Source organism: Suncus etruscus, chromosome 12, assembly GCF_024139225.1.
Source record: "Suncus etruscus isolate mSunEtr1 chromosome 12, mSunEtr1.pri.cur, whole genome shotgun sequence".
NCBI classification, from domain to species: Eukaryota; Metazoa; Chordata; class Mammalia; order Eulipotyphla; family Soricidae; genus Suncus; species Suncus etruscus.
Window position 1 is genome coordinate 66,956,247 of NC_064859.1, and position 25,372 is coordinate 66,981,618.

Genomic DNA, 25,372 nt, shown 5'->3' on the forward strand with positions numbered 1-25,372 from the left:
AATCCTGGTATCCCATATGGTTCTCCAAGCCAGCCAGGAGCGATTTCTGAGCACAGAGCCAGGAGTAACCACTGAGTGCTGCCGGGTATGACCCAAAAACCAAAATTTAAAAAAAAGAAGCTCCTTTAATTCTTTCTAGGTCCTAACAATAATCAAATCTCCATTCTAAGTACATCAACTTCTGATATAAATGCATTCCTGATAATCTAGTTTAAATCTATCAGTAGTATTCCATTCTTCTTACACCCCTCTATAAGGCAATGTGAGAAATTACTTTATTTTTTTAAATTAATATCTTTATTTAACACCATGATTACAAACATGTTTTTAGTTGGGTTTCAATTAAAAATGAACAACCCCTTTCACCAGTACAACATTCCCACCACCAAAATCCATCTCCCTCCTCCTCCACATCTTGCCTGTATTCGAGATTGGCATTTTATTTCTCTTATTCACTACCATTGCCATAATAGTTGTCAATGTAGTTATTCTACTCTTTGTGGTAAGCTTCATATCATGGGCTGGTCCTTCCAGCCCTCATCTCTCTTGTTTCTGTGTCATTTATTACAATAATGTCTTTTATTTTTCTTAAAACCCATAGATGAGTGAAAAAATTCTGTGTCTATCTCTCTTCCTCTGACTTATTTTACTCAGCATAATAGTTTCCATGTCCATCTATGTGTAGGAAAATTTCATGACTTCATGTATTCTGATGGCTACATAATATTGCATTGTATATATGTACCAGTTTCTTTAGCCACTTATCTGTGTTTGGCATCTGGGTAGTTTCTAGATTCTTGCTCTTGTAAATAGTGCTGCAATGAATAGGCATGCAGAGGCATTTTTTTGTATTGTATTGTTGTGTTCCTAGAAATGACTTTATTCTTTTTGGAATTATTCCATGTTTCATGTTCTCTTGCCTCCAGCAGTTTCAGCAATGAATTCTCCACTTCAGCTGAATCAAGTCCTGCATCAATCTTCTGGATCCTCTGTCAAATTCTTCTCTCCACTTTTTTAGAGTTAATAGCTGTCCTGTAGGTCAGTGTAACTGTCACTTTTCCAGCAGAGGCATTTCCAATCTCTGAACTTAAAATAGCCCCCTCATTCCATGCTCTTCCTCGGCCCACTGTCTTTTGCTTGTTCAGTCTGCTTAGGGAAACTTGCTCTCCTTTGATGGAACTGTTTGTTTGCTGACTTCTTCTAGATGACACATTTGGGGTTTGTTCTCATCCATCCCTCTCATTTTTAGCTCTGATCCAAAAATTAGCTCTGCCATCAGTGCTGCTACTGATATTTGAAAATTATTTCCTCAACATGTTGCTACTGTTGTTTGACCAGAACAAATAATAAGTGAGTTCAAAGAATTAAAATCATAATAATGTGGTTGGATTTCTGTCACTTGGCAGCTTCCCATCCTCAGCATATATTCTACATAGTTTCAAATATTTATTATTTTGAAATTTTGTAGAGTAGTGCTCAGTGGTGCTCAAAATGGTGCTCAGGAAGTTTCTAGGCCAACTCTTTATAATATTTGGACAACAAGATCAATGGTTCAGTAAGGAGGCCTGAGAGTGTGGTGCTCAGTGCTACTTGGTTCTTTGCTGCTAGGAACACTAATGCCAATGGGGGAAGAGGGATTCTGGAATTGGAATGGTGACTCTCAGAGTTACACCTGATGATACTGTAGATTAATCCCAGGACAGACACATGTTTTCTTATACTATCTCCCTGGTCAATAGTTAATTGTTTTTTATTATGAGTCCCTAGTGATATTCAAGGACTGCTCTTGGCTCTGTGCTCTGGGATTACTTATAGTGGTATTTAAGTGACCATATGTATTTCAGGGAATTGAAACTAGGCCTCCTGCATGCAAATCATGTACTCAGATTGCTGAATTCCCTCCTTCTTTCTTTTTCTGCCTGCCCCTCATTTATTCTTATATTGTCTCTATTAAAATTGCTGCCTACCTATATATTTATTAAATGACTCTCCCATTCTCTTCTCTTTGTTACTGTTGTGATGGCCAGGGATCAACACTTGACTACAGTGCTGTTCAGGGTTGTGTGTGGTTCCAGGGAGCCCAAATGTCATTGGTGCTGAGACTACTCAGGACATGTGAGGTAGTACTAGGGGTTGAGCTTCATACCTGCAAGGCAAGTACTCTACCATTGAGAATATTATTGTGAATGCATAACTACTTTTTTTTTGTCTTGTTTCCCTTATTATAAAATATAGTCCTTGAGAAAGTAGTATGTCTTGATAAACTTTGAACTTCATGTAGAATTAGTACAGTCATTTATGTTTAGAACATTTATAAATCAAGCAGGCTTGGAGCATAGCATATGGCAGCTGAATTAATGGCTCTATTTTGTGATGTGTGCCTCTCTCATGGGGATACTAAATATCCTGTCCTGCCTAAGATTCACATTAGTGAAGAGACAGGCCCCTTCTTATCACCCCATCATTTTATTACAACTGAAATCATGAGTGGAATTTTGAGATGCTTTTTATCTCTAAGATTAAACAATAGAAACTCTCTATGCATGTTTTTGATTGAAAAGAATCTCATATGTTCAAGAGTAGGGAATATCCATTCCAGGGACAGAATCACCATCTGACTCCAGGTTCCAATAAGCTCTTTCTCCTTTTCCATCAACCCTCTTGCAGCAATTACACTAAGATGACCTGTCAGTGTTGTCTCAAAATCTCTCCATTTTCCATTTCTTTCTTGCCAACCTCTCTGTCAGATTCTCATATTTGTTTTTCTATAAACATGTGGTCTATCTTATGTATTGTTTTCGGTAACAACTATATGTTCTTCAAGTTTTATTTTTATGCTTTTGTCAACAATCACAATCTGATCATGATTTTGTTTGTTTAATTTTTTCTAGTATTACTACTCCCATGGCTTCTGTCATGGATTGTTTTTTCTTGTTCTTAGTATTTACCCTACCCTGAACTTAATTAACAGCAGTTTGCAAAACAATGGTCAGGCATCAGCATTTCCATCTTTAACCAGTATCCTGTGGCTGAAGGATGTCCCCCCCAGAGTAATATGACGTGGCTACTTTGCCACTGTCCCTGTCAGAGATGAACTGTAATAGAGAGCTCCCCTTCCCTGACCCCTATTTATCTTGATACTGTAATAGTTGAAAGGTACCAGCACAGAGAAAGAAGGTGATAACATTATATTAAAGTCTACTGAGTACATTTTTCTTTGTATTAACAGGCAGTATTTGTGTAGCACTTTACGGCTCACAACTCTTTCACAAGTAATATCAAACTGTTATATCACAATTATTCTTGAAAATTCTATTTATAAAACTTATATGTACTGTACACAAATTCCCAGTTAAATATATTACTTGAAATATTAATATACTCTATGTTATAAAATGGAAAACTTATTATTTGAAAGAAGGTTCAAAGTTGAACTTAGGAACAGCAGAAAACGTTGAACATGATAAATGATACATAATAAGCCTGACTTTGAACCAAGAGAACTTGAGGTTCTCCACCCATCAAAATATCAAAGATAATTCTCAAAGGACACTGATGCTCTTTGATGAGAAAAAAGATGCATTTGGGCTTAAACACTGCCATCTGCAGCATGCTTGGGCTGCTCTCCTTACTCTCCAAGTACGTGAAAATTGCTTAGTGGATGGTGACTAGTGTCACAAGATTTGAGAAAAAGCTAGGAAATCTGTTCCAACTGGGATGATTACAGATCTAGAAGCCATGAGAAGGACTATCTTAGACATCATTATTTGTGTCTGGTTGCTGTAGTGAAGTAGAGATGAGGACACAGGCATTAAAAATAGTCCAGGAGAAAAATAATAACCTTATGTGAATGTATTTTATATTTGTGTAACACATATGAGCACTACTGCAAGTATGTCTTACATATATACATGTGTATGAGGATATACATGTGTGCATTTGTAGAGACACATGAAATGAGCCCATAAGTGGGTTTTCCTGAAGCAATATATCTGCATGCTGAGTTTTTTTAAGTGTTTCTGTGACATGTATTTGAATCACCATTTTAGTCTCAGTCCATTGATCTTAATTTCCTAGTTTAATCAGCATGTTTAGGGAGCAGGGCTCAATCCACCATGTATCTGTTCATGACATTTAGACTCTGTACTCTAGATTGTTGGTGAGTGAATTTTCATATGTGCCCATTCATCTACTTGTATATTCATGTTCCTATGAGCAAATGACCCTCTAGGATATTTCTACTGGGTTATGAAGTGGGGGAGTGAAACTGGAACAGGCCAGTTTAGACCTAGCCAAGATTTCTTATATCTGTTTTTTTTTTTCTTTTGTACTCAGTGTGAAACTCTGAGAATGAATGAATCTGAGAAACTTAGTCCTAAATCTAACCCATGAATGTAAAATAAGTGATTGTATGCTACTTGACAGGAAAATTAGTTATAGATGAATTTGTGTGTAAACTTTTAACTTCTGAAAGGAAATGAAAGGTATTTTGTAGAGAGTCACTGCTCAGAAACAGAAAGAATGACAGTTCTTTCAGTGGAAGATGGTATTATTTTTGTCAGTTCCTAAAGAGTTAATTATTTTGGTGTGTTTGTACATTTGGTGAGTAGTTATTTGCAAATTAGAAGTATTTTTTTTCTTATTTGATACATGTTCTTTTATTTTACCTATCATGCTGCTAATTTTAGGTCAAAATATCTCAATGGCTAGCTGATTTTGACTGTTTTTGTGATAATACTAATATTAAAACTTTTTCCATAGTGGCTATAAAGTATGAAAATATGCAAAAATGATGAAAAGAAAAGCAACAGTTGTGATGACAGAAAGAGAAATGTCACATCATTTTGATAGTACTGATTTTCTGAAAGATGTATTCACTTGTTTAAATAAACTTATTTACAGATGCAAGATACTTGACATTTTATTCTATAAAACTTCACATGGAACATGGATACTAAATATGCAACTGTGGTATTAATTTTATTTATGAAAGTGTTAAATTAACACTTTGAAGAAAGGTAGTACTTGAGATTAAAGACCTTAATTTTTTATGAGTAGAAGTTGATGAAGACCACAAAAGCATCAAATGCCCAGATTGTTGAGGTCCCCTGCACAGCCAACATAAATTGTCTTTCTTGGAGCAGGCATACCTGCTGGGCTTTAAGCCTCAAAGGGAGGATGACAGTCCCTGCTGCACCCCATCTGCTCAGGGCTATTCCCAGAACTGCTGCTTGTCATGTAAGTTGCATCAGAATTGATTATAATTGGGTCATGCTGTAATTATTTTAAGATTGCCAAAGATATTTTCTTTGTCTTTTATCCACTATTTTTACAAAAAAAGAGAGGGGGTGGAAACTGGAGCAACAGTAGAGTGTAGGGCATTTGCCTTGTCTGACCCTGACTTATGGTCCCTTGAGTCTACCAGGAGTAAGCCTTGAGTGGAACTGGGTGTGACCAATAAACAACCAAAATAACAACGATAAAAAAAAAAAACAAAAAAAAAACATGAGAACCTCTGGCATAGCAGAGTATTTCTGAGTGTATTTTTAAGTGTAGAACCAAGAAAAGCCATAAGTGCCTACTGGGTGTGGCCAAACAATAGCAAAAACCCCCAAACATCAAACCATGAGAGAACTTAGTCCTAGTTCCCCATGGCAGAGTCTCCCTACTTTTACAACTAATCACAACTTTGTCTCTGCTCAGCATTGGTGCTGTGAGACTCCAGCATGTTTCTTGTGGATTGTCTGCAAGTATGAGGGAGGATGCTGCTACCTTTCTCTTGCATCTTAGCAGATGGTTTGGGAGTGAGACATATGCAGCTGGGTCTAGCCAAAACCTTTCATAACAGTCATTTCTCATTTTAACCATTCTATGTGGTACCTTCAACCAAAGATTCTCTGACTCTAGCAAAGTTTTTTCCTTTCTAGTGAGACTGCATGGCAAGTATATTCAAGATATAAAGAGATTGTTGCTTGGCTCCAGAGTGTTTTTTTTTTCTCTTAACAAATAATCCTTTATTTAAATCTTATTTGTCGAGGCCAGACAGAACAGTGGAGCAAGCCATAAGGCGTTTGCCTTGTATGCTCTAGCCTAGGACAGACAGCAGTTTGATCACCCAGTGTCCCATATGGTCCCCCAAGCCAGGAGCAATTTCTGAGCACATAGCCAGGAGTAACCCCTAAGGGTCACTGGGTGTAGCTCAAAAACCAAAAAAGAAAACAACAACAAAAAACTTATTTGTAGATTTTCAGAATGAACAAAATGCATCTTTGTGTATTATAAAGAACAATTTAAAAATATCTTAATTTTAAAAAAATCTGTGATATATATTATGCTTTATTAAGCAATTAAATACACATTTATGCTCCAAATCATAAAGTTATAGATATTACCGTTAGTCAGACTGATCTATTTATTTTCTTAGGAACCACATTTAAATATATTACCTATAGTCAAGCCTAAAATACAATGGGGATCCTGTAAATTGCCTATGATTTCTCATCACTTGTAACTATAAGCAGAAATGAAAACGGTTTTGAAATTACCAAGGGCCCCTATGCCCAGCACTCAGTCTGTACTCATGCTTATATTTAGATGGCTGTCTTGAGTGACCTTTTTCCCTGTGTCTATAACTTATGAGCCCAGGCTCTCTAGTTATCTTGCTGCTGAAGCTCTGGGCTTACATGTTCAGAATCTATCCCCATTAAGGCCTGCCTTATTCCTGCAGTCATCTCAAAGTGAAGCTGGCACTGTAGAATCCTGGCCCTGGTTTCCTCCTATCTCTATCTCAGTTGATTCAGACATTATCTTTCACACACACACACACACACACACACACACACACACACACACACACACACACACACACACACACACACACACAGAGAGAGAGAGATCCTCCTTACTTCTGCATCTTCCCTTTGCTTTCTAAAATCCTTGATCCTCATCACATGCAAAATCTTGAGTCTCAGCTCCTGCAAAACTTCAAGAGAACCCCTGATGTCAAATTTTTATTGGGGGGAGGGGGGTTTGAGCCACACCAGGGGTTACTTCTGGCTATGCACTCAGAAATCGCTCCTGGCTTGGGGGGCCATATGGTCTGTCCTAGGCTAGCGCGCACAAGGCAGACGCCTTCGCCCTGTGCCACCGCTCTGGCCCCTGATGTCAAATCTTAAGAACTTTTCTTCCAGTCCTGTTCTTGGTCTTGTTGACTGTCTTCCCCTGCTTATATGTCTATGCCTAAGGCTATCCCCAAATGTGTTTTGTAATGATCAGACCTCTCAGTGTAGATTCTGAATCTATTTTTAGGCTTCTACCCTTATCTTTAGTTTCCTCCCTCCAGCACTTTGAATGTCCAGGGTTGGTCTTTGTCTATTAACCTCCTTTATCTCAAACTCTCCCCTTCAACTTTGCAGTTACATTGGAACACCAGGTTGACATTCAATGCTCTTTCTGCTCTGTAAATGAGCCTGTCTCATTTAAATGGACTCTTCTAGGAAAGACAAATACAAGTACAGTTTGCTTTGAGCTGCCTTTCAACTGTTTTGTAGCTACAGAAATATTGGGCCCAGCTTTTTGCTCTCACTTCCAAACAAGATTGTAAACCCCAAAGGAATCTTTGGCATTAACTAGCTCTCAAGGATTTCCTTTTCCCACTATCAAATATACCTTCTCTCTTCCATTCTCAATTCTTTTCCCCTGTTCTCTGTCTTCACAGATAACTGTATTCCATCATGGAGACAGACACAGTCAGAAGAACATTATCTGAGTTCTCTGCTCTGTTTCCCAGCAAACCTCTGATAGGATTATCCTCCTAGGAAAGAGCTCCCAGTGGGCAGATCTGTTTGGCAAGTCTCTATCAATAGTATCACCTGTAGGATGGTAGAGAGCCCTGATGCAGAAAAGCCAGTGCCCTGCTATCACACTGTGTCCTGGGAGTTATTTTCTCCATTTGATAACTCTAACTTTATTTTTCTTAAATTTGACAATGCTCAGTGCATCAGTTTTATTAGTTTATTCATCCTTTCCTTTGTGAATAAAATTACGTTTTTGTTATATCATTCAAAACTCTCAATCTGATGTAGATGCACTGAAGGTATCATTTTAAAATTTGTTAGCAGATTATACCAACCTATATTTAAATTAAAAATATAGATATAGCCCTGCAATGTTATATCCCTCCCATAAATCATCACCTAACTCTCAATAGCAGGACTCTATAGATTTCAATGGGGAGTACTATGATTGATAGATGACAAATAGTCAAAATAATGAAAACAAAACATTCAATGAGTTTGGAACAAAGTGGAGGTCTCCCATTGGTATGCAAGGGTGATATTAAGCCAAATGCTTGCCTCCCACAAATACTTGCATTGATATCACCAAGTGACCCACAGTTAAAGACTTGAAGGGAGAGCAATGATTGAGTATGGGGCTAGTCTAGTTTTTGTTTTCTCTGTACTACATCTTACCTTCATATATAGGGTAATACTTTTAAAGGGGCTGGTATTGCCATCAAGTTAAAAATAATTCAGTTTATAACAAGGGATGTGCTCCTATCCCTCTATCCCTTACCACTATTTTGGGATGCAAGCTCTGTTATCACTGAACAGAATGACATTCACAGCAGGTACAACTGACACATGGAAATTTGTTGGATCAGTTGCACTAATTGGATATCTGTACTTGCAAGGATGATGGCACAAGTAGGAGGTGTTCAAACATGTGAGTTCAGAGCCCTGTTTATGGTCCATTTCCATGTAAATGAAGAGTGCCAGCAGTTTAAGAGCAAGGCACGTGATAATACACCCAAGTCAGCCTTCAAACTGAAAGAATGAAACCTGGAGCAAGAAAAGCACTAAAGAATAAAAGAAAATGAGTTTTTTTTCCCCCTACCTTCCTGCATTCAAGATTTATGCAAGAAACTCCCATTAGCGCTAATGAGAGTTAGGCATGTAAATCTCCCATGAAACGATGAGAAGATTAGTCTCATCCATCACGTTGCAGATATTACAATTTCTGGGGCAGACTTCTAGCAGGCAGGCTGTTCGGTTGAGAAGGATTTTTGCCTGCCCTTTTTACAGTGCTGGAGTGCATGCCTGGCAGGAGCGGCCTGGGAGGAGGGCTTCCTGCCGAGCAGCACAGGGGGCAAAACTTGGATTTGCAAGCACTTTGAATAATTCGGAGATCATCTGCACAGCCACCCACCTGCTCATGAGCCACAGAATTAGAAAATAGATGAATAGTTCCATATATTGTGGTTCCACTTGCCTTTTTCTCATAGCTCAGAATTTGATATTTTAGGAGAGCAAGTATTTAAAATAAGTCCACAGCAACCAAATGTCCTAATTTTCTTGCCCCCTGCTCTTGCGCTTCTACTGTGAATATATCAGAAATAAGGCAAAAATGACTTTTCTCTAGAAGGAGCTATGTTTTCTGGCCTCGGTGCCTTCATTCTCAGCCACAGAAGTCAGTATCCAAGACTATTAAATGTCTGGGATTGTTGTCATCTCCAGGAAGCATCTTATTCTGTCCAAAATCTGCCCTCTATAAGTTTGTCCCTGATCTCACTTTCCTCACTCTGTTGTAAGAATTTATCCTTTTCTATGTGGCCTGTCTATCTTGGAAATGCATCTGAATTTGTGCAGTATAATTCACTCAGAACCCACACAATCTTTCCAGGTCCTTTGTAGAAACCACACACTGGCTTGGCATTATTTCGCCTTAAATATTTGGTGAATCTTAAAATAACTGTTATAAAGAGGAAACTATATATACAAGTGGCAACATTATATGTTTTTGGGAAGCCTCCCAAGTAATGTTCAGATGATGTAGGCTCCCCTTCTTGTTATTCTAGGCAACTAGGCTGGGGAAGCCATTGGTAGTGGACCCTAGAATGCAATACTGCTTGTTGGTCCTTGTGGTGTACTTCGAAACTCCAGATCCACTTGAATTTTTTTTGTGTGTGTGTGTGAGGGGCCCTTCCATTGATGCTTAGAGGACTGTGCCAGGGAGCTAAAAAGGTCATGAGGTATATTCTCAAGCCCCTTTACTATCTCCCAGGCCCACAGAAACATTTTTTGTTGTTGTTGTTTTGTTTTTTGGTCACACCCAGCAGCATGCAGGGTCCACTCCTAACTCTATGATCAGAAATCGCCTCCAACAGGCTCAGGGGAACGTATGGGATGCTGGGATTCAAACCACCATCTTTCTGCATGCAAGGTAAACACCCCACAGCTGTGCTATCTCTCTGGCGCCACAGAAACATTCTTACAGTATTCAAAGTATACCATAGAAAGGAACTCTTGCTCCCAGTCACAGAATTCCTTTTCTCTAAGAGCATTTCAAGCTCTTTTCCTCTAAGAAACATTTTTTTAAATATATTTATTTAAACACCTTGATTACAACCATGAGTGTGGTTGAGCAACTTTAACTATGAGAATGGCTCTACCTATATCCACCTACAAAGATTTTGCAGAGTGAAAAAAGTTACATTAGTGAAATGACATTTCCCTTCAATGGAAGAAAATATTTGCACAAACTGTGTCTGCAAGAATGAACTATATAAAGAATTCATAGAACTCAGAAAACAAAACACCAAAATTAGGGAGAAGAGTTGAATAGACACTACTTCAAAGGAGACATGTAGATGGCTAACATGAAAAATAACATTACCCTCAGAGAAATGCAAATTAGAGCTCCTATGAAATGCCACCTCTTATCTATAAAAGTGAACTATCTTAAAAAGACCAGAAATAACAAATATTGGTATTGGAATGGAGTAAAAGCAACTTCATCCATTGTTACTGGAGTATTAATAGATCCAACCTATACAGGCAAACAAAACAAAATAATGCAAAAACAAGAACAACAGAACAAAAGTTTCTCAAAAATGAACTTAGGAATTTTACATCTAGGTAACTAAGTAAAGAACACAAAACAATCATTCAAAAAGATAATAGAGGCCAGACAGAGTAGGTAGGATGCTTGCCTTGTTCCATCCCTAGAACCCCATATGGTCCTAGGAAAAATTCCTGAGCTCAGAAACAGAAATAAGCCCTGAGCACACTCAAGTGTGGCCCCCAAACAAAAACCAAAGGTAGCATAGTCCTCCTATTTACTGTTCATTATACGAATAACTTTATGTGCCCAAGGACAAATGAGTGCATAAAAAAGCTATGTTATATTATACAGAATAGAATACTACTCAAAATTTAGAAAAGATCAAACATTGTCATTTGTATCAATATACCGTATTTTTCGGCATATAAGACGACCCCCTATTTTGCAGTTAAAACATAGGTTTAGGCCTATATTCGCTGTATCAGACAGAACGTTCCTGTGCTGCAACTGTATGTACCACAGTGAGCCAATCACAACAAGCAAAGGTTCAAAGGTTATACTGTAATAGACTTCCTCTCTGACTCTGGCCAATTTGAGCAGGCTTTTTACACTGTCGTTTTGGGTCCAGAACATTGTCTAATTTTCATGCATAAAAAGCCTGCTTGGATTGGCTGAGTTAGAGAGGCAGTCGAGCAGCCTGGCAGTGACTGGTGCAGGATCAAGTTGGAAAATTCGTTTTGTGGCAATATTCAGACAATTTTCGTTTAGCAGCATATTGAAACATTTTTCGGGATATACTCGGCGTATAAGACAACCCCGATTTTTGGTTGACTTTTTTTTTTTTTTTTTTTTTTGCTTCAAAAGTCGTCTTATATGCCGGAAAATACGGTAGATGAAACTGGAGGGAGTTATGCAAAGCAAAATAAGTCAAGAGGATGGGACCGGAGATATAGCATGAAGGTAAGGCGTTTGCCTTGCATGCAGAAGGACGGTGGTTAGAATCCCGGAATCCCATATGATCCCCGAGTCTGCCAGGAACAATTTCTGAGTATAGAGCCAGGAGTAACCCCTGAGCGCTGCCGGGTGTGACCCCAAAAAGCAAAATAAAATAAGTCAAAAGGAGAAAGATAAATACCCAGTGACTTCACTCATATATAGGATATTAAGAAATGATGGAATAGAATGAACTAAAGGAAATTGAAACAAAGTTATATTCTGACTAAGCAGTTGTGGAGGGGGTCTATAGTGGAGGAAAATTGTTACTTTGGTGGTGAATCTAGTAGGTAATAGACAATAAATGGTAAGCCTATATTCCTAAAGCATATAATGTCAATCAATGCTGTGTCAATAATAAATAAAATAAATACACAAATGGCAACACTACATAGATGGTCTTGACTTTGCAATTTCTATCACACAATCTATGTTGGGCTAGGGTCATATAAGCTCCCATTGTAGTACAGTAAATCATGGAGTTCTATGAATAAATATAACCTAATTAATTTGAGTAGATGTCTAAAGATAAATAGCTGTTCCCCAAATCCTACTCTTAAAAACACATCTATAGATATGTAGCACAAATAGTGTTTCTGAAACACTATGTGACAGGTGTCTTTTATTGAATACTTATGTATTCAACCTCAGAGTAAGCACAGAAGAGCTAGTCCTGATACATAGTAAAGGAAGTGGAGATATATAGAATGGAATGGCATGGATGGAGCAGAAAGGAGACAGAACTCAGTATGTTCAGAGGACACACCCTTAGTGTTATTTGACATACTGACTTGCTGTTACTTTATGAAGACTCACATTCTGTGTGAGTAAATATTTGGATAGTAAAATTCGAATAGTGGAAGTATGAATACAAAGGATGGATGCTTTCTAGGCTTCCTTGACATTGTTATTGTCTAAACTCATACTATACTCTTAACCGTTTTTATTATTGTCAGATTTTAGGTAAACAATGATATGGCATTGTAATTCAGATTAAAGTTTACAATGTCATTGAAATTGAACAGCTTTTCTAATGTAAAACTATACTAGTATCTTTCCATACCACGTGACTATATTTGGTTAGTGATTTTTTTAAAGTTTGAGTTTGTCACTAAATTACTTTTTGTTTATGTTAGTTATTGTTAGCATTTTGCTTATCAATACAACACTAATAATACACACTAAAATGTCCATCTTTTACATGAGATCTCTCTTAGAGAGAACTTATTCATTTAACTTCTATGTTACCTAAATTTAAACTTAACACACTTTTCAAGACCATAATATGTTAGTCATTATGCTTTGACAAATGTCTATTAATTTCTACCCATGAATTTTACATTGCATATAAACTTCATGAAAGCTATCTAAGGGGAATAAAAGATAACATGATTTTTATTCTAGTCAAATTAAACTATGTTCACAAGGCTAATGAAAAATGATACACTCGAGAATAATTATATTTCCTCCAAAAAGACCAAAGAGTACTTCCAATGTCCATTTTGAATCATATCTGGAATGTAACTACATGGAAATTCTTTTCTAGGAATAAGAAAAATGTTAAATGTTACAAAATATTAGATTTCTTTGGAAGATATGCCATACACATATTAAGGTATTGAATAAAGTTATATTGTTTGAAAATAATTTTACTTATTTCAGGAAAACTTCCGAGCTTACAGAGAAGATTCTGAACTAGGATTCAATGCTTAGGTTCAAAACTGCTGGGGAGTAGTGGCACAATGGATAGGGCATTTGCCTTGCATAGGGCCAACCTGAATTCAATCATTAGCATCCCTTTAGGTTCTCTGAGCACCACAGGAGTAATTTCTGAGTGCAGAAATAAGCCCTGTCAATTGCCAGGTATGGACAACAAACAAAAAAAAATGGGGTTACCAAGATCATACTCTATATTGCTGGTGAGGAAAAATGAAATGTTAGAAATCACATTTAAATCCTTATGAATACAAGGCATATGCTACAATTTTTCGAACTCTCCTCTTTACTCTGGTAGAAAACTTAAAAGTAAACATTAAAGAATGACCATGCATTTTCATAACAAAAATATATCCAATAAATGCATATATTTTAGGTGATACATTTAGTGACAAAGAATTGAAATGGAAGAGTTTCTAGAGATTTTATTTTTGAGAGGCCACATCCAGTGGTATTCAAGGGTTACTCCTGACTCTGTACTCAGGAATTACTTCTGGTGGTGTTTAAAAGACCATATGGGATGTCAGGGATCAAACCCTGATTGGCTGCATGCAAGGCTAATACCCTATCCCCTGAACTATTGCTTCAACCCCAGTTCTAGATATTTTAACAAATATATATCTTCCCAGATCCAGAAGAGAACATCTTTATAAAATAAATGGAGGGTATTTTTTCTTTTGCAAACAAAAGTTGAGAACCAAAACAAGAACATTAGGAGGATTAATAGGCAAATGGCAAATAAGGTCAGCTTTTAGCATAAACTTTCAAAAATTGTCCAGCATGTTGAGACACCAATTTAAACACCAATCTCAGCAGTTACAGATTTTGAGCAAATAATTTTATTTGTAATGTCTACAAATAATTAACACATGTTCTTACTATGATATATGGGGTAACCCAGAGCAAAATGTGAAGATGCTGAACCTTAGGCTATACAAAGGGAGAAGGCACAGAGCTCAGTACAGGCAAATAGCCCTATACTTGCAGGATATATGTATGTATATATATATATGTATGTATGTATATATAATATTTATATATAAGTAAAGCTTCTGTTAGTTTAGAGAAATTTGAGATATATAGGTATATATATATATATATATAGTCTTTTGTTGAAAGTAGTCAGTAGTGGTGATACTGGCTCATTTATCATGTTAATATAAGCTATTCACAGTTATCTCTTCCACACATCCCATGTCTTTCCTCTCCAAACCCCACATAACATTCCTGATAGCACAATTTCATAAGGTGAAGAACTGACAGATGCTTGAAATTTTAGTGAATTGAAATGGGTTCTTTCAGCATCTTTGGCTCTAGCCAACCCTCTAGTCCTTATCCAAGGGGAAAAAGGACTTTGAATGCTAGAATTCCTATTTGTCAATATAATTTGACACAAATCCAGTAATAGTAGGGCATTTCTGGAATTCTTAGCCTAGTGTTATGTGTATGTCAAAATTGGATCAACTGATTAACCTCTATCTACAGAAGCAGGACCCTCCAAAATCCTCTGATGATTTTTTTAATTCCTAGACACCTGGTGAGCCTTATTGTCTGACTTAAACATTGATCTTCGTTTTCTTCTTACATATTTTATATCACCACCTTACAATAAATACCATTATTATGTTCAGTAATAAAAGGTCACAAAATTAATTTTAAACTATAGGAGAGCATAACTGAGAAAACAACCTACAAGCCTATGTAACGATTAAGAACAATCTTGACAAAACATGACCCAAATTACTTGCTTGTTTTCTGGGAAACGTATGTTCAATTCTGAAACTCAGTTATATGAATATTATTTTTTTTTTTTTTTTGTGGTTTTTGGGTCACACCCGGCAGTGCTCAGGGGTTACTCCTGGCTCCATGCTCAGAAATTGCTCCTGGCAGGCACAGGGGACCATATGGGACGCTGGGATTCGAACCGATGACCTCTTGCATGAAAGGCAAACGCTTTACCTCCATGCTATCTCTCCAGCCCCATATATATGAATATTATTGAATATTCATTGAATAAAATAACAATTTTGGGGTAACCAAGTAGTTTGGCAAATTCTGTATATATATGTACATATATAGACAAATCATGCATTACATGCATAAATAATTTGTTTAAAAATATGTGCAATAGACACAAGAATAATGTTGTATGATATCTACATAAAACCTTGGGATCATGAATTTTTCCAGAAGTTGAAAATATTGGGTAGAAAATGTTAAATGTCTTCTCAGATTTGAATTTGTTTGTCCCACACTATCAACTTAGTCAAATTAATAATCTCTTTTTTAGTATCTTCATGAATATATATTATATATAAATTTTTTTTTTTTGGTTTTTGGGCCACACCCGTTTGATGCTCAGGGGTTACTCCTGGCTATGCGCTCAGAAATCACCCCTGGCTTGGGGAGCCATATGGGACACCGGGGGATCGAACCTCGGTCCGTCCTACGCTAGCGCTTGCAAGGCAAACACCTTACCTCTAGCGCCACCTTCCCGGCCCCTATATATAAAATTTTTAATAATAATGCCAATTTCATGGGGTGTTTTGAGGATTAAATAGCAAGTATTATATTTTGATAATGAAGTTTGGTTTATAGTGTCCATTTAATAAATATTTTGTTGCAATCATCATCTTTGTAATCACATTATTTTCATGTAATTCATCCCATTTGATCTTTAGATAGCCCCTTTATCCTTATTTTACAGAAAAAAAAGCTAAGTCTTTAAAAAGGATTTACCCAGAAGCATACAAATGGTTATTGGCAGTATTAGCATGAAACCTAATAGCATTTGTTAGCTGTTTTAAATACATTTGTTTCAAAGGGTCAAAAAACAGATTTATAAAATTGGAGCAATTTCAGCAGATTCCTCCTTCTGGACGCATGATATACTTTTCTTTAAAATAGTCACCATTCAAAACACAATTCAGGAAGTTTTTTGGGAACAGATATGGATTTTATTTTAAGTAAAGTCTTTAGCATGGAAATTGGATGCAGAGCGTGATTTTCTCTTTGGGCTCTAGTTCAGAGGAAATTGGATTTCCTAGAGTGCCAGCTGCAGGGACGCCACAGGTGCTCATGGCTCAGCAATCACACTGGCTAATTGGGACACACTAGGACAAAAAAAAAGTCCTAAATCTAAATCTTGTTCAATGGCACTTTTATTTCTCCCACAAGAGCTAGTCCCACAATACTTCTTGACTGTGAATGCTAAGGGGAGCTAGCTGCAGTGGACAGAAAATGCCATGACAGGCAGAGCAATGGAGTCACAGATACATTGAAGGCCTGGAAGTGTGGGCTGATGCCACAGGACTTGATTGCCCTATACAGGACTGCTTAACAATGGCTACTGGTGACATAGACTTTTCATTCGAGTATTTCTGACTCTGAATTGTAATTTAAAATTTTGGAGGAACAGAAGAGCAATCCTGAGAGCACCTCGTTTGAATAAGAACACAGATAGCAGTTAAACTAAAATTCAGAATGTTGACTAAAATATTATGCGGCAATAGAGATAGGAAGGAATGTGGGCAAGTAAAAGAGTGAATTCTTGGCTTCTTGAGTTAAAAATCGGTTCAACAAATCTTCAGAGTGAACCCCTCTGACATGTTCTCCACCTGAAAGGGTATTGAATTAGTACCATATAATATCTTTTTTTCTCCTTTTGTCTATGAAACATGAACTCATATAACACATAAACCTATCTTACGAACACAAATCTGAACTATGGAAAATTAGGTTGTTGTCTGAAAATATTGCTACATATGCAAACAGTAAGCATACACATTTATATTATGTATTACCCCTTCTATTTTCATTTATAGGTATTATTATTTTCTTTCCTTAACTAGTTTTCAATGGACTTATCTGTCAAGAGCCTGTTAGAGTAGACTTCTCTATATCTTTGACCTTTACAGTGAGAATTAAGAACTTTGTGGTGTGTTGCTCAGTTATCTTGCTCAGATTTCTGTTGATGCAATAAGAACTGACTGAATACCCAACAGAATTCAAGACATGTTCAGCTCTAGAATATAAAAGAAACATGGCATACTTTGCACTGAGAGGACTTTATATTCTAATATTATGTCATGTTTGCAACTCAATTTGTAAGCTCCATGGGAGTAAATAACTTATGCTCCATTATGTTTAAGGGGGCACTTCCCCCACTGAAGTGATCAGGGGAAACCATAGGATGGCTTCTTTGGGTAGGGTGCATACCTAGCAGCTCTTAGGGTTATACTAAATTCTGGTTCTGTATTAATCCTGGCTCAGGTATCAATTCCAGTCGAGCTCAGAAGACCAAATGTGGTGTTTGGGATTGAATTCTGGTGGACTACATTCCAGTCTTGGCCATTTTTTGAGAATTCTATGATACTTAGGTTCTGTAGTGCCTCAGTAGTGCTTATGCAGACCATGTAATGCTAGAAATTGAACGTGGGTCAATAGCATGCAAAGCATGTGCCTTAACCCCTATAACAGGGGTGGCGAGGCTCTCCAGCCTCATGCGTCTCCTGGCCAAAATGAATGTGGCTCTTTGCCTCTTATCATAATTTTGGATACTGTGGCTCTTTGCCAAGTTTGGATTTTGTTGTGCTGCTTCTGAGGAGGGGCCTCTGATGAGAGATCTTCCAGCGCTGAGTCCCGCCCCCAGGCTGCCGTATCCCGTCTCTCATCCCTTGGAAACAACTGAGGGAAACAACCCATGTAGCACATGTTGGGTCACATCTTGCCGTTAGTTCTTAGAGTGGAGGACGCAGCACACCCTCACCATCACTGCAGGATTTTGACCCTCACTCAAAATGGCAAAATGCAATATGTGTTTAATATATTATTGTTAAAATTAGATGCTTTTGTGTGAGTGTTTGTCTGTTTTGGCAGGTCACTGCATAGTGTGGCTCTCTGACTCTCACAGTTTAAAATTTTGGCTCTTTGTGTCAAACTTGTTCACCACCACTGCCCTATACTATCGTTTTGACTTCTCATTTATTTTCCTACCTCTATAAGCTACTATTGGTCTTCCTTGTGCAATATAACCATACAAAATAGTAAGAAGGAGACGCTGATGAAAAGTTATTGATATACATTTGCTGTCTGTATCATAATAGTTTAGTTGTAAAGATAACCTCTCCCTTGAGTAATTTTTTTTGGAGGGCATAGGCTGTTCTAGTGCCTACATATGAATATTTTTCCTCTGGGAAAATACATATGATTAACATTGGAAGGCAAATTTAAATTGGTTATTTGCATTCTATCTAGATCACTAAAAATTGCTTTTATTTTTGGGTCTGGGAAGATAGCACAGATATTTAGGTGTTTGCACCACTGGGTGTGCCCCAAAACAAAATAAATAATATTATTCTATTTGTTTTCAAATATATAGATTTGGCATCATAACTTAACTTAACTTACAAATGTGTCCATAATAGTGTGTTTTCAATTTTTCAGCATCAACCTACCACTAGTGTTAATTTCTTTCCATATTGTCCCCGTATTCTTTTCTAACCCCAACCTTCCAAGTACCTCCTTAATAGGCATATTTTAAAGTTTAAATATTATGAATTGGGTCCCATTACAGTATTTACAGTATTTGTAGCTTTGGGGTTTATATATATATTAATATATATATAAATATATATATGTATATATATATATATAACTACACCTTTCATACTAGTGATGTGTCCAAAGTCCCCGACACTTGTCTCAGTTACTTGCCATCAACCTTTCCTTAATCCCAGGTCCCCCATTTTTCTCCTTCCATGACCATTTCACTGTAGATAGCCTATTCTATATAGGCCCTTTTCAATTACTATCTCAGCATGTTATGACATGTGTCATTTTAGGATAGAAACTTAAGTTCTCTAATTTTCCCTTTATAGGCCTTTAATGTAGATGCAGAATTACTTTGACTCACAGGGCTTGAGAGGAGCACTGCGCTTACATCTAATCCTCAGAGGTACTAGAAGTGTATCTCGATCATTGATTGAGATCATTAAATGATGATTCAGAAAGATGACTAGTCAACATCTCATTTAAATTATACCTATCTACACTGTTAATGTCGACTGTAAACTTGGTTGATATCACAAAGTATGTGAGCTATTTTATCTTTTAGTCTATCATTAGTAGCAGTAAACTCTTTTCTGGATGCCAGAAGTTACCTCTGGTGGTGAGGTGATATATATTCTATGCATTGGTGAATTTTTTCTAAACAACTATTGATAGATCAAGAAAACCTCCTAAAGGCAGTTTAATAATATTAAACAAAAACTTTATTTTCATTTCTGAGTTGATATTTTCAAAAACTTCCTATGTAAGATTCTTATATGCCTGTTTGTTGTTAATGAGACAACATTGGGGCCGGGTGGTGGCACTAGAGGTAAGGTGCCTGCCTTGCCTGCGCTAGCCTTGGATGGACCACGGTTCGATCCCCTGGTGTCCCATATGGTCCCCCAAGCCAGGAGCGACTTCTGAGTGCATAGCCAGGAGTTGTAACCCCTGAGCGTCACGGGTGTGGCCCAAAAAACAAACAAACAAAAAAAATGAGACAACATTAAGTAAAAACTATTTATAAAATTGGAAATTTTGTAAACTTAAAAATAACTTAATGTAGGGCCAGAATGATGGCACAGAACGGCTTGAGTGTGCTAGCCTAGGATGGACCACAGGTTTGTCCCCTGGTGTCCCATATGACACCCCAAGCCAGGAGAGATTTCTGAGTGCATAGCCAGGAGTACCCCTGAGCATCACCAGGTGTGGCCGAAAACAAAAAAAAAAAATTAATGTGATGTCATATAATTGAATTGAATACAAAATTTATTATTATAAAGTATAATAAACTCTTTTTTGATTAAGAGACATACCCATAAGATTAATAGATTCAATGCAATCCATACTTAAACCCCAATATTGTTTTTTTAGAAATAAAAAGTCACGCAAAAAAATCATTTGATATATTAAGGAATCCCTAATTACTAAAACAATCTTGGAAAGGAAGGGCAAAGTCGGGGATTTATACTTTCTGATTTCAAAGTTTATAATAAAGCTACAATAATCAAAACAGTATTGTAGTACAAAGACAAAGACCAATAAAATGTAATAAAGAACTTACAAATAAGCCCTCACAAATGCGGTCAAGTGATTTTTGTCAAGGTCTAAGGCTACGTAATAGGCGGTAAATAATAGGTACAATTGATACTATGAAAACCTGCTATCCATGGGCATAGAATAAATTGGGTCCTTATCTAACATAAAATAAAGAATTTGACTCAAACCAAATAAAAAACTTTAACATAAGAGCTAAAGTTTCACAAAGTTAAACCTGAAAATTATTTTTGTTCTGATATCAAAAATACAAACAAAAAAACAGATACACTGAATTACAAAAAATTAAACATCTGTGTATCAAACCATAATATTAACCAAAGGAAATTCCATCAATAACATAGAATAATTTGATTTCAAATAATATATCTGCCAATGAATTGATGTTAAGATTATACAATTTCTACAAATAAACAATGAAACAGCTTGATCAAGGAAAGTGACTTAAATAAACATATCAATAAGATTAGAATAGAATAAAAGTGGCTCAATTCACTGATAATTAGAAAAGCACAGATCAAAATCAGAATGAAACTACTTCACATCTTATTATGGTCATTATTAAAAAATACTAAAAATAGGGACGGAGCGGTAGCACAGTGGTAGGGCATTTGCCTTGCAAGCAGCTGTCCTAGGATGAACGTGAGTTGTATCCCCACATTCCATGTGGTCCCCCACGCCAGGAGCAATTTCTGAGCCCGGAGCCAGGAGTAACCCCTGAGCATCACAGGGTATGACCTCCCCTCAAAATACTGAAAGTAAAAGGTGTTATAAGTATATAGAGATATTAGAACCTTGTGCACTCTTTCTGGGAATGTAAAATAGTGCAGCTACCATGTAGAAAATACTATGTAATAATAATAATTAAAAAATCAAATTACATTTATGATCAAGCAATTCTTTTTGGGGAATATACCTAGTGTGCTGAAAGAATAATTCAATGGATATTTGCTCATCCATGTTCACAGCATCACTATTTACAATAGTCAAAATGTGGAAGTTCAATTACTTATTTATTTATTTTTAATTGCTTTATTTAAGCACCACAGTTATAAATTAGTTCAATTTGGGTTTAAGTCGTGCAATGTAGACCAGCTTTTACCCTTCCCATACCATACTGATGTCTGCCATTTCTCTTCTAGCCCTACCCCCATCCCTGCCTTTCTCTAGGCAGGCAAATTGCTTCTTTCTCATTCCACCACCCCCCATTTTCTTTTTGACTCTGTTGTTTGCACTATTGTTAATGGAGGGATGCCTTGCCTGTTAGTTTCCCTCCTTTCAGCTCTGAGTTCTTAGAGTGATGGTGTAAGTTCATTTAAATTTATATTAATGGATGAATAAATAAACAAAACATAACCTAGCTGAACAATGGACTATTATTTAGTATTTGAAAGAAAATTCTGACACAAGCTACAGCATGGATGATCCCTGAAGACATGATGCTTAGTGAAATGACAGTCACACGATAACATATAATGCATGATTCCAATCATATAAAGTTACCTGATGCAGTGAAATTTATTGAGATAAAAATAAAAGCAGAGAGGTATTGCCAGAAGCTGTGGGGAGGGAGCATAGACTGTGACTGCTAAATGTAGACCGAGTTTCAGTTTTCAAAGATGAAAAAAGTTTAGGAGCTAGGTGATGGTGGTGTTTGCAGAGCTTTGTAAATGTACTTAATGTTACTGAACCAAAACCCTGGAAATAGCAGAAATTAAAATTTATTTTTTTTAATATCACCATGATTTTAAGAGATCTTTATAAAGATACTGTCATAACCTGAAGTTTTGCAGAGCATAGCTTTCAAAGTCCACAGTGGCACCAAGGGAGGTTTATCAACAGTAATTGACAGCAACCTCTAAAGACCTTGGGCAATGCAAATGAAGTTCTAATTAAAGACCTGCTTAATTTCCTTACAGATGAAATGTCCCTGAATAGAACTAAAAGTAGACATAGAGATCAGAGTGTTTTGTACAAAGCAACTGCTGTAGAACCACCAAAAGCAATCTGGTCTATCAATATGTCCCTGATATTATTTGAGGGGGCAATATTGTAATAGAAATCGTGGTAATATTGTAATAAAATCCTGTTTACATTATACATATTCTAATTTTATATAGGTTGTTTATTAGTATTAAGGAGTTCTGAGTTCTTTATCAAAATACAACAAATTCACAAGGTTTTCTTTTTGTTTTTTCAAAGCCATAATTTAAAAATTAAGTATATGACATTTGTCTGCACTTTGAAGCTTAAAATAAAGCATAAACTCAGTACCTTCATGTGGCTCCTTGGATAGCCATATGTCTGTGGGACCAGTCAGAACCTTTCTTGATTAGAAGCTGTTGATATCTTGAGATACACAAACACTTGATTGGACTCAATAACTACATTTTTTTTTCTTCTTCCACCAGATGTGGTCACTCTAGAGAAGAATTAAAAGGCAGAGAAATGAGGTTGAGATTCATAATTAAGAAAAAGTTGTACATGAAAGATTTGATTACAAGGGGTCTACTATTTTTAACATACTTAAAGAAAGTATCCATGCTGCACAGTTACAGGAATGCTACAAGAAGGGACAAGATATGACCATCAAATATCACAATCAGTTATGTTTTTGGCATATCATTCCTTTAAGGAAAATTCTTTTAGAAAACCAATGGGGGTGGGGGGAGTCCACCACAGGGAGGTAAGGAGAAAGGGCAGGAAATGGTAGGGAGTGCCTTAGAATGTTAGTAGAGAGAAGAGAGGAGGCTGGTGTGGTGTTAGAATGATGTTTACATAAAATGGTCATTAACAGTATTGTAAAGCAAGTTATTTCAATTAAAATTAGGGAAACACAACACAACACTATATATTAATATCATTTTATTGTGAATAAGTTTGAAAAGTTTTAGAATTTGACCACTTACTGGCTCATTATAGGGGCAAAATATATTGCCCATGAAGCTTTTTATCATTAGAGTGTTGAGTTATGTGTGTTTTATTTTGTCTTCTATTGAAGACACTAAATGCAAACGGTGATAATTTTTATCTGAAATGTTTTAGAGGAACATATTAAGAGCTGATTTTCTTTAAATAAAATATGTATTTTGAGGTGAAGTGCTCCCAAGGGCTCCAAGCAGTGCGAAGGAAAACTAAAGACCAATCTGGGTGATTTTTGGACACCCTGACCAGTAGATCAATGCAAGAGCCAAAGGATTCTGCAGTGGTGCTAGTTCTCTGTGATGTTAGGAATATGCTGATGCTGGAAATCTGGTAATGCTCAGGTTTCCTCAGTGATGCTGGGGGAATATGTGATGCTGGAGGATGAACTGGGGTCATTTGTGCCCAGATCATGTTCCTTAGCTCCTGTATTTCCTCCTTAGTCCCCAAATACTATTTGAACGGTATTTCAAATTCTATTATACGTATAAGACAAATTACAAATAGTGTTTAAAGTGGAGTTTATGTATAATCTCCTTGGTTAATATCTATATTATGGGCACAGTTCTTTTGAATTTGATCTGCAATATAACATTCTCACTTGGAAAATCTGCATACATTATAGTTCTTTTACGAAAATAAATCTTAATTCTTAACAATGAAAATTAATTTTTTTAAAAATATAAGCAAATCTTATAATAAACCATCATAAAGCCAAACAATTGTGAACACATAAAAAGGGTCAGATGTTAATGATCAAAGGCATATGATATATTACCAACACTTTATCTAAAAAAAAATCACACCTTAGTAAAATATCGTTAACTTCATTCAGATAAAGCTTTACCCTTATAATCCTAGAAATTTATCTCTCTCATTCCAAGCTTTTAAGGATGTTCTACAGATTTATTACAAAACTGGTCATCTCTTTGGAGAAGACGAATGGCTCATGGAAGGTAAAAAGAGAAAGGCTTAGAGATCATCAAGCTACTACAAATGATGGATCAGGGATTTTCAGCTGTTAAAGTAACAGTTAAGAATTAGGAAAAAAAAAGATTTTCCATGAATATGTGTTTAACAAAATTTTGTGGACAAAATGACAGGTTCTATTTGAGAGTTATCTTTTCCTCCAGCATTTGCCCCAAGTCTGGGAATGCAAATGCCCCTCTCAAGCCCACTGAACACCGTTACCTTATAGCAACAGCTTGCCTCTGTTCTCCCTATGCAGGAGAGGTGCCACCAAATGTTTCCTTTCTTAAGCTTAGAGAAACTAGGCTACACCCACAAATACTTCTTAAAAGAATTCGAGGATAGACAATGGTTAGGTACTATAGAACTACCCATCTAAGATCTATTTTTATTAGTTATCAAATTTATGATTGAGATCGAAGAATCTGGCAAATCTATTACAGATTAGTTGTCCAGGAGGTCATTCTGTTCTTCCTACAAATGATATGTGTATAGAACTATATACTATATACATTATTCTAATATAGATAATTGATATGTAAAGTAGAAATAACCTCTTAAAAGCAGACTTTAAAAATAGGATTAAACTCACTGAGCTGATGATCCTTTTACAAATTATCTTTTATGACATAAGAATCCACAGAAATCCCCTGAATGAGTTCCTTTAGCAACATGATCTTATAAGACTTCACATTGCCCCAATTATTCAGGCACCGTCTGAGGATTATGCACCTATGGTTCTGGGTGCTTACACTTTCCTGTCACATCTGCTGCCTGTGATAATTTATAATGAAATTCCTGAGATGAGCTCTCAAATGGAGTGCTT

The 25,372-nt window shown here is 36.5% G+C and overlaps 1 protein-coding gene across 11 annotated transcripts in view; it reads right to left on the reverse strand.

The window, feature by feature from the left end:
- The window catches only part of MYT1L (myelin transcription factor 1 like), a 476,191-nt gene that overhangs the window by 232,693 nt on the left and 218,126 nt on the right, over positions 1–25,372 (reverse strand). For all 11 annotated transcript variants that reach the window (XM_049784897.1, XM_049784892.1, XM_049784887.1 and 8 more), the window contains exon 4: positions 22,930–23,077. The gene's annotated coding sequence lies outside the window, so the exon portion shown is untranslated. The remainder of the gene's footprint in view (positions 1–22,929; positions 23,078–25,372) is intronic.